This window comes from Cupressus sempervirens, chromosome 8 (assembly GCF_028749045.1).
Source record: "Cupressus sempervirens isolate cs-2001-9-10 chromosome 8, ASM2874904v1, whole genome shotgun sequence".
NCBI classification, from domain to species: domain Eukaryota; kingdom Viridiplantae; phylum Streptophyta; class Pinopsida; order Cupressales; family Cupressaceae; genus Cupressus; species Cupressus sempervirens.
Window position 1 is genome coordinate 568,289,884 of NC_143125.1, and position 11,279 is coordinate 568,301,162.

Below are 11,279 nucleotides of genomic sequence, written 5' to 3' on the forward strand. Positions count from 1 at the left end.
CTAATCCAAGGAATATGCCCAATAAAATCATCTCCCAAACTCAACCAGCATAAAAACATATGCACATGGAGATAACCAATGCTAAACCATCTCTCAAATGAACCCTCCAGAACTAACTCATGTACCATAGCTCAAGATCCATATCCATGAAAGACAAGCATAAATATAATGCAACTAAGATAAAAAAAAATGGGCTATACCTCTCAAGTAGCAAACCACCGAGTAGACCAAGAGTGGGGAATGAGAATGCTCATCAAGATACCCAAGTCTCCAACCAAGACTCATCTAAGAACAATCTCCTCTCAAGTCTATATCAGGTGACTGCCCCTCGGACTTCTTGTTGAAACCATCAACCATCCCAAAAAATACTTCTCTAATCCAAAAGAAATCAGCGTCACCACCGTCTCTAAGTATCCATGAGCACCTGTAACCAATCAATCCATGCCAACTCCAAATGCAACATAGCAATATCATGAAGTATCCAGCTTATGATCAGTGTACTCAATACCAAGAAACTAAACCAAGATCAATGTCAAAGTTCCAACATAAACATGACAACATGATCTTACCATCTCAACTAAAAGAGATAACATGCTCCACATGAACACACCATAATATGTCACAACTCTAAACACGTATCAAGAGTATACCATGACATAATAATGAAACAATCCTCACACCAAGGATAACATGCCAAATAAAAGCATAAACCACACCTTTTCCAAGAACCCTGTGAGTCCTCAAGATGCAACCTTCTCCACACACCATGAAGAAAACCATCTCCACATATTAGGAAGAACCATCTCCACATACCATGAAGATAACCAAGAACTCCATGAGTCCTCAAGATCTAACCATCTTCACACACCATGAAGATAACAAGTGCACCATGCAAATGTCAAAGACGCTTCTGCAGCAACAGGATCTAAGACAAACCTCCAACATCTGCAAACACTCAATAAATATATCAATGCCAACAACTCCCACTCAACCGTGGTACCAAGTCACCGATGGCATCATAAAATCCATCTTCTCCAAACCAAGAAGATATAAACCAAACCAGGAACTAATCCTGCATTGTCACCCCATCAATGTCACAAGCTCCCACTAAACCATGTATCCAAGCTATCCATGACATCATGATGAAAAAACCATCTTCTAACCATGAGAATCAACCAAGGCATCAAACCATCAAAGAACTCAAAGTGTACATCATGAGCTCCTCAAAAGAAACCAAATAACCATGATCCTCAACCAAGAAGATATACCACCATAACCAAATCAAAAATCCAAGCTAATCAACATCAAGGATGTACCTGTATAACCAATCATGTCATGCCAAAATCCATGACACCATGATCACATCCATGAACCGAGCATTTGGCTCTCAATATGTCCAACTTGTCAGCATAAAATAGTCAACCACAATCCTCCACCATGACTGTACCTGGTAACAACATCTAATCCCTTCTACATGAAGAAAATAGTAAATCATGTGACTTAGGGCATAGACAATCCAAATCCAAGTCACCAATCTGAATATGCATCAATAATGAAAGATCAATGGGCAAAGACAACCTATAACCAAGCTATAAATGCAACCTGTAAGTATAGACCGCTTACAACACTGCACAACTTGTAGACCCAACAAGTCATCATGCATATCCAAACCAAACACTGATAACCATATCATCATGAGACCAAACTTGAGTATACAATGACATCAAAACTTAAATCTCCAATGCCATAAACTCACAATGTTACCATAGTCAAAATATACCTATAAACTGTTCAGATCAATATATCACCAAATAAATCATGCCAAACTTACACCAAATCTAAACCAATGTGTAGAGCTCTCCAAGAGCTTTCCGTTGACTACTCGAAGTCCAAAATCTGACTCCGTATGCCCAAGTTATGCCCCAATTCGTGCTCAAAATAAACAACATCTAACTTTAGGGCTCTTAAAACCTGACAAAATTTCAAAATCATAGAACCAAACCTACACCATCTTGTAGTGCTCTGAATTAGCTTTCCAATGCCTGTAAGAACTCTGAAATCCGATATTCTGAGAGAAAGTTATGGCCATTTTACTAAAACTGTCTTTTTACCATTTTCAGTACGATTTTTCATTTTTTATTTTTTTTCAGTGACGAAAATTCTGACAGGATTAAATTTGACGGCCATTATGGGCTGAAACCAAAAAACTCTTTCATTTTCTCTGAACATGACCAAACTAGGGCATATTATATATGAAAATTTATGAAAATGTCGACCCGGATCCAATGGTGAGGTCTGTTTTTACCCTGGAGGTCATTTCTACATGCTACCCCCCAAAACCCTCATTTAAATGAAACATCCGAAAAAATCTTTTGTCCAAAAATTTCACATGCCCAAATCTTTTAACATCCCATCATAACAGCAAATCCAAAACTCTCAGACCTGCAATAAATCATTCATATATCTTGCCCCCTTTTTTTTTTTTTTTTTTTTTAATCCTCTCATGCATTCCCATGGATTCAATCTAGGGTTACAATAAATAAACCATAGCTCTGATACTACTTGTAAGGAAACTTGGCAATAAAGAATATAACCGTTTCCACATAACCCATAATAGATCTAAAATAAACACGGAATTAAAATCCACATGCAAGAGAATAGACAACATACCCACAAAATTGTGACACAAGATATACCCTGGGAAACCCTCATTGAGGGAAAAACCCAGCTTCCAAAAGCATCCATCACCATGTATTATTCAACAAAAATACCATTGCCATACAACCATGGAAGCCTTCATGGCCATAGCCACAATGAGCAAACTATATGAACAAGCATGAATCCACAAATCCCATGCCATGCTTTCAACCTTCACAAATGCTCCCTTGGCTAACCTGTCAAGCCTTGCCCCGCTCGACTCTTGCCTTTTGTCTTCTCCTTGTCACTCTCTCTCTCTCTCTCTCTCTCTCTCTCTCTCTCTCTCTCTCTCTCTACAACAACTACCCTTGTGGCTGCTTATATAGTAGCAAGTCCCACAAAACCACCAAGTGGTATTACATAAACCATGTGCTAAAACCATGTGCTACCTAACCCACTGACCCCACATTTAATATTGGGCATTTAATTCTTTTCCCCAATATTAAATAATTACATGAAATATTTTCACAATGTTACAATACAACTCGTCAAAAATATTCCATGGAAATCTTTACATGTTGCACGTCCATCTAGGTACAACATTACATAATAAAATAAAATAATAAAATAAAAATATTATGCAATGTGAGCAACACCCATTATCTCAACATTGTTATCTTCACATAATTACATTTTCATATAGATCTCATATAGACTTTCATAGATTTGCATTAATAGCATACTCCCATTCTAGAACTGTCACTAAGATGTTGGTCTGAGAGCAATTTTAGTAGTTGTAGTTAGGGAAACATGAGATGTTTGTGGAGACATTTTTAAATAGTGATTTTTTGGGTCTAGATTAGTTCTTTTGATTGCACTTTGCACTAAGGTCTCATGAATATGTGATTTTACTATGTACAAATTGGCGCCCACTGTGGGCCTTTGTTCTAGAGCCTTATGTTCTTTAATTTTTTATTATAATCTTTGAATCTCTTTGTAGATCCATGTATTACTCTTGTTTCTTGTGCAAATCTAACTTGTTATAGGTTTTACAACATTTGGGAAGACTCATAACAAGAGCAACAACCTTGCAAAGTCACTCCTGAGCTCACGAATATCGGATCTGAGCTCTTTCCAATGTTCTAGTGTTTCTGAACACTATTTCAATGATTCCACATTCTTTTGTAATGCATTTGAAGTGTTCTGTAATGTATTTGCATTACTTTATAACACATTTACTAGATCTTTTAATACATTTACATGTTCATCTAGTGCTTTTAATTGATATTATAACACATACGAACAATGCTGTAATGCATATGCAAAGTTATGTAGTGTATTTGATCAGAGCTATAAACTTTCATATTTAAACTTGCAGATCGGATTGCTGGCTATTTATAGGTCTCTTTTGGACTAGACAAGAACTTCCAATTTACTGAAATTGTAGGAAGGGAACGAAGATGATAAAAAATGCACCTAGCCATTGCTACCACTGAATCAGGTAGGCCTAAAACCCTTGTCAATTAGATTGCGACATTTCAAAGCTCACAACTTAGCTTAAGTAAGAAGTTTGATATCTCTGATCTATTCGGGAATAGGCCTATTCTCTCAACTTGCTAAGTTGATCATAATGCCAAACCTTTTGAAAGGGTTAGTAGGAATCAATCTAAGAATGAATAAGCATGTAGATTAAATATGAGCCTCTTGTCTTCCTAGTTAGAGACTTGTAAATAAATATTCTGCTTGTCATGTTTGAGAAGTTGGAATAGTAGGGATATGTTCTCCCTCTTTTAGGGTGATCAAACTCCCTGACTTGCTTTCAATTTCTATTTTGCGTGCTTTTCCATAGGTAATGTACTCAATCGTAGAAAGATATACCCTTGATTTTCCTTAGCAAGGCCAGTGAGAGGGAAAGCTTTCCAGCTTGTATTCCTAATTGAATGCAAGCTAATTTGTGTTCAAAACATAGCCTTCCTCTAGTAGTCTCAAAAGAGATTGTGCCAAACCTCCCTCACATTGGTAGGAAGCTCTCTTTCATAGAGAGGTAAATTCAAATATAACTAGATAAACACTAAAACCCCTTGTTACCAACCTTAGCAAGCCATTGTTAGGAACCCATTTTTTTTTTTTTTCTAGGTGTGTGTGGGGATATTTCATTGTCATTTCTACTATCGCTATGTTTGAATCTATCTATTTTAATACATAGTAAAGAACTTCAGATTAGAACATTTCCAAGTAAATTTGAACACGACTGTAAACCAACACTGAACCAAATGCAAACTTTGCAATATACCTTGAAATAACACATTTAAAACTCAAAACAATGATGCAATTACTTGTTTAATGCATCTGAAACTTGTAGTAGTGCATCTGAAAGATAGAATAACGCATTTGAATGATAAACCAATGCACTTGCACAATCTAATAGTGCATTTGCATTCAAAAAAATTCTTTCACACTATAGTAGAGCACCTAACACAACATAAAATGATGCATTTGAGTATTTAAATAGTGAATTTAAAAACTTTTGTAGCAAATCTGAGAAAACTTGTAAAACAAAGGCTATCTGCACAGAAAACTTCCATAGATAGAAAGAATATCTGGGTATCCTTTTTCTCCATTAACACTACAAAACTGAGGAACCTTGCAAGTGACCAACATCTTTAAATAAAAAAATATTCCAACCCTACATAGGGACTTTTATCCAATAGACATCATCACCTCAACTTCATACATCAAGTCAAACACGAAAGGAAACAAACATCCTTTCCTTACCCAACTTCACGGAATTGATTCTTATCATCATCAACACCACTGGAAACCTTTCAAAACATAGCTCAATACTTCACTACATTTAGGTCTAAAAAAAATCCTCACCTCATTGAAATGCAAAAGAATTATAGGGTTCTCATTCACATCTCATGCCACTGCACAAAACCAATGTAGGTACTAAAGAAAAGGAACCAAAGAGATCGCCCATATGGGTAAGTGCCACAATATAAAAATGAACCACCAAATTGAAAAATGTTATTGAGCCTATAACACACATTGATTACTTATCAACCACCATTTCTAAAGAATTACCCTTGTTCAAACAATAGAACTTAGAACCCTCTAATGAAATAGCTTCGTCTCAAGCCTGGGGCAAAAACAACCTTGAAACAAAGATTGAAGATTTTCAACAAAACCCAGAACTTGTTGATATAATGAAAAAGATACTAGAAGGACATAAAGAAAACTACTTGCTATCATTGGCACAATAAGGTGCAAAACTACCTCTTGCCTTCAACATATCCTGTCATAAAGAAGATTGTTGAAGCATTATAACCTATCATGGAACAATCCCTATTTTGTTACTGATGTCAAACTTACTACTTGCTGGTAAGATAATTGCTTTTTTGGTCTACATGCTATCATTTGATTGATTGATGAAGATGATTTGAAAAAAAAGGATAACAAGAGTACCTAGAGAAAGGTTGAGTTATATGGTATATAAAAGGAGCACTAAGGCCAAGTAAGACATTGATGATATGATGCATTGTTTATCTACTTAAGGATAGAATTAAAGGTTACTTAGGACAAGACAAGAATAATGCTTTAATAAAAATGTGTCAGCCAAGTCTGATTGAGAAAATAGTGGAAGCTGAGTAATTTAGTTTAGGCCGAGCAAAAAGTTGGTATGCACTAAGAAAAGAAAGATTAGTAGGTGTGGAGTGTCTGAGAAATTAGTAAGTGTTGAGCATCAGGGAAATAATAGTAGTGACTAGGCAAGGAAGACTTAGTTCATGCTGAGCAACCTAGTGTTGGTCAAGCATTAGAAGACTATTGTTGCAGAGTGACAATAAAATGAGTTTGATGAATCTGAGCTGACAAAGTTGATTTCTTGAATTGTGTGAAGTGTGTTGAAGATAAGTACGATGAGCTAGTGACACAAAATTCAAGATAAACCATTTTGATGCGAATCTAAAGAGGATTGTAAGAGAAGTTTCTAGAGGGAACCTAATGGAAATATGGAGGATTCGATGAATTTGACCTAACTCTAAGATGGATGATTGTGGTTAAGTGGGAACAAATCAAAATTATCTAAATAAGGAGAAACAAGGTTAGAAGCAAAGTGTCAAGAGTGTGAACCAGAGAAAGAAAATAAGTCTAAAGGTGTTTCTTCATATGGTGGCCGAAGGAAAGAATTTTCTATTGGCATACTAAGCATGAAGGCTTAAGGTGGTGAAGGCTTGAAGGGTGAACAAGAAATCATAAGTGAAAGGAATGAATGGAAAGTAGAATGGAGTATTGAATTAGAGATCTATAATTTATAGGTGAGTTATTTTGTTATCATATCAAGTCCTACTACTACTTTCTAACAATTGTATTAGTCTGGATAAATCTTTTGGATTAAGTTTGACCTAACAGTCATGTTTAAATCCTTTAACCAGGTGACATTCTAATGGAATGATCTAAAGTCCTCTAGCAAGACTCACTCCTAACAGGGTGATTGGAATCCTTTAATTATGTCACATTTAACAGTGTACATTGTAATCTTTAACAGGATTGGTTCCTCACATGACTCACTTTAGAAGAGTGAAAATTGGTAGCATGATACTAGTGGTTTTTCCAAAATTGGGTTTCCATATTAAATCCTTGTGTTAAATTGTGTGAATGATTCTACTGTGTTTCATATTTATATTTTTGCAAAGTTATTTTGACCTAGGATAGTGATCTACTAAGTTATGGAGTTATTGGATGATCTAATAAATGCATGCACTTATATGTTTGGTGAGTACTAAAAAGTTTTATTTGTACATTTGAACCTTGGATAACTGATTTACCCCCACTCTCAGTTATTCTAAATATTACAACAATTGGCATGAGAGCCATTGGTGCTTGTGAGGAAATAATTTGAAGGTACTTGAAGCTACAGATCAAGATGTACAAAAAGGAGGTACCCAAGTTAAACAAGGAAAAATTTCCAGCATGACAAAGTTTGATGGAGTTGCATCTAGGAGGACTTGGAGATCTTACGATGTAAACTGTGACCACTGAGTTTGTGTAAATGACTAGAGCTATGACTGCACATCGATTGAATGATAAGAAAGGACACAATCTTGCAATGTTGGATATTGCATCTACCCTAATATTTTCAAAGTTTGATGACATCAAAGAGTGTACTACTTCTAAACAGATTTGGGATTCCCTAAAGAAGATCTACGAAGGAGATAAGAATGTGTTGAGAGCCAAATCTAAAAGTCTTAGAGGAAAATTCGATGATATGAAAATGCAAGAAGGTGAGAATACAATCAAGTATTGTGCAAAAGTCAAGGAAGTTGTAAATGTAATTAAAGGATCAAATGGAAAGATTGAAGATGAGACCATGATAAAAAAAGTGTGGAGAACCCTACTACCTATCTATGCTATTAGAGTCTCTGCTATACAAGAACTGAGATGTACTCTTGGTAATAATTTGACCCTTGAAGGACTGGTTGGTAGACTCACTACTTTTGAGCTTTCAAATTTTGATAATTTCAAGACTGAGAATGTTGAATCTGCTTTCAAAATTAAACTAACATTAAAAGAACCTAAAGATAAGAAAAAGAAAAAGGTCAAACATGTTGCTAGTGATAGTGATATAGATGAAGAAGATGTAGAAGAACTTGAAGCATAGTTGGCTAGAAGATTTCACATAAGCAAATAAAAATACAAAGGTAAGTTACCCATCATATGTTTTAACTATAATGAGGTTGGTAATATTGTTTCAAGATGTCTTAAGAAGTCAAACAAAAAAAGTGGAGACAAATATAGAGGTAAAAGAGATGAGAAAAACAAAGACTACGAAGACAAAGGAAAGAAGGCTTGCTACATTGCTAAAGAAGAATCCAATGAAGAATTAGATGATCATGATGATGAAGTTGTGTATGTTTCTATTAGAGATGATTCTAATGAAGAAGAGGCAACTGCATTAGTATCTTATGTGAACAAGAGTAACATACATATCATTGAAAGTGGTTGTTCTAATCACAAGATTGGAGACAAAAGTAAGTTCAAATATCTTGTGCATTATAATGGAAATAGTGTTAGCTTTGGTAATGATGCATCCTCTTTGATAAAAGGTAAATGATCAATAAGACGTACATACAAAATCATGTGTGACAATGCTTACTATGTAGAAGGGCTTAACTATAATTTATTGAGTGTTTCACAAGTGAATAGTTCAAGATGCAACATTTAATTTGGAAACATGAAGGCTAAGATCTATGATGCTGATGGTGAACTCAGTGGAAGTGGTGATCAGACTAGAGGTAATCTATTTTATCTTGACATGAGTGAAGCTACTTGTCTTGTTGTAAAATTTAATGATGTGTAGCTATGACACAAAATATTATGTCATGTAAACTTTGACAACTTGATTAGTATCAGTAAGATGAAGAGAGTTAGATGTTTTTGAAAATTGAAGAAACTTGATAATGTGGTTTGCAAACAATGTTAGTTAGGCAAGATAACAAAGTTTAGTTTTAAACGTAAGAATCATACTTGCAATACAAATTTGGAATTAATTCATATTGATTTATGTGGACCAATTAATGTGCAAAGTTACAAAGATGACATGTATTTCTTTCTATTTGTTGATGATTACTCTAGAATGATGACAATGATTCTTTTGAGAGAAAAACCTAATGCTTTTCAAATGTTTAAGTGGTACTTGGAAAGAGTTGAAAAAAAGACTAAAAAATTTTAAAGTGTAAGAGATCTGACAGAGGTAGAGAGTTTACATCAAATGAATTTGAAAATTTCTCCAATAACAAAGGAATCAAAAGACAAGCTTCTGCCCCAAGGACCCCTCCACAAAATGGGATAGATGAAAGAAGAAATAGATATATAATGGATAGTGCTAGGACACTGATGATGAAGAAGAATGTTGCTTTGAAATACTAGAGAGAAGCTGTTAGTACAACTATCTATATCTTGAACAGAGTACAAGTGAAGAAAGGTACAAGTATGACACCTTTTGAATAATAGTATGGATACTCACCCAATGTCAAATATGTTAAGGTACTTGGAAGCAAGTGTTATATTTTGAAGGAAAATAGGAAAGGTAAACTTGATGCTAAAAGTGAAGAAGGAAAATTCCTTGGTTATTCTACAAGAATTAAAGCTTATAAGTGTTTAAATACTAACACTAACAAAATTGTGGAAAATGTCAATATAAAAGTTGATGAATATACAAAAATAAATGAAGACAAATAAAAGGAACTTAAAGATTACAAAACACTTGTGTACTACTATGAAAGCACTGTAAGAATTTGGCTTAGGGAAAAATCACCCAAGACCAAGAAGCTCAACAACTAGTACAAAATAGGCCAATAGAGTATGATCAGAATAAAAATACAAAATTCAATTGATATACAAGTACACTAGGAGTGCCTAAATATAAAGGCCTTTAGACTGACTAGGAGTCAGCACATTGATAAGTCTCACAACCAAGCGCATGTCCACCAAGAGTGGATTATTCTCCATTGAACACAAAAGTTAGTGCAATGTGAGAGGATAAGCTAACATGGGTGTGACACGTAAAATTATGTTTTAGACACCATGTGCTTAATTAAGAGTGTGAATAACTATGTTTTCTACATGGCAACTTAGTTAATTATGCAAACTTTAGTGTTGTAGACACCATGTGCTAAATTAGAGTTGATTTCTCCTATGTTGTCAACATGACAACTCATATGAGTACACAAACTCCTAGCTGTCTAACCTAATAAATAATAAAATAAAGAATTTATCCTAAGTAAACTTAAGTAAGTGTAAATAATAATTGTTTACACTAACAAGCATGATTGTTGATGATTCTAGAAATCAAGCTGTTAATCAACAAGAATCAGTGACTGCCGAGTCACATACAATGGGTGCCGAGTTGTAATTAGAAGCTGAGTTATAGTTTGATGTTGAGATCAGATTACTAGAAAGGGATACCAAGTTACCTAATAGAGATGTAAAAAGTGAACCTAAGATTGAATTTCCTAAACTTCTTATTGTTGAAGAAAGAAGAACAGAGCCAAGATTATCCAAATATGTTAGAAGACACCATCCTGCTGAACAAATTGTTGGAGGAAGAGAAGATGGACCAATGACAAGGAATAGATTGAAAAATGGTACATGCTTGCCGAGCATACATGAACCTAGATCTATGAAGGGTGCATTAGAAAATGAAGACTAAATTAAAGCTATGAATGAAGAAATTGATTAGATTGAGAAGAAAAAAACTTAGACATTATTACCTAAACTAGAGAACAAGAATTCTATTGGGACCAAGTGGGTGTATAGAAACAAATTGGATGAGAATGGTGAAGTGACAAGGAATAAGGAAAGGCTAGTTTGCAAAGGTTATGCACAAGAAGAGGGAATCAACTATGGAGAGAAATTTTCTCCTCTTACATTGGAAGGAGTGAGAACTCTACTTGCTTACTCTGCATACAAAAGATTCAAAGTTTATAAAATGGATGTTAAATCAACATTTCTAAATGGTATATTGGAAGAGGAGGTTTACATTAAACAACCTAAAGGATTTGTTTATCCTAACAATAAGAACATGGTATATAGATTGCACAAAGCTTTATATGGTTTAAAGAAAGCTCCCAGAGCATGGTATG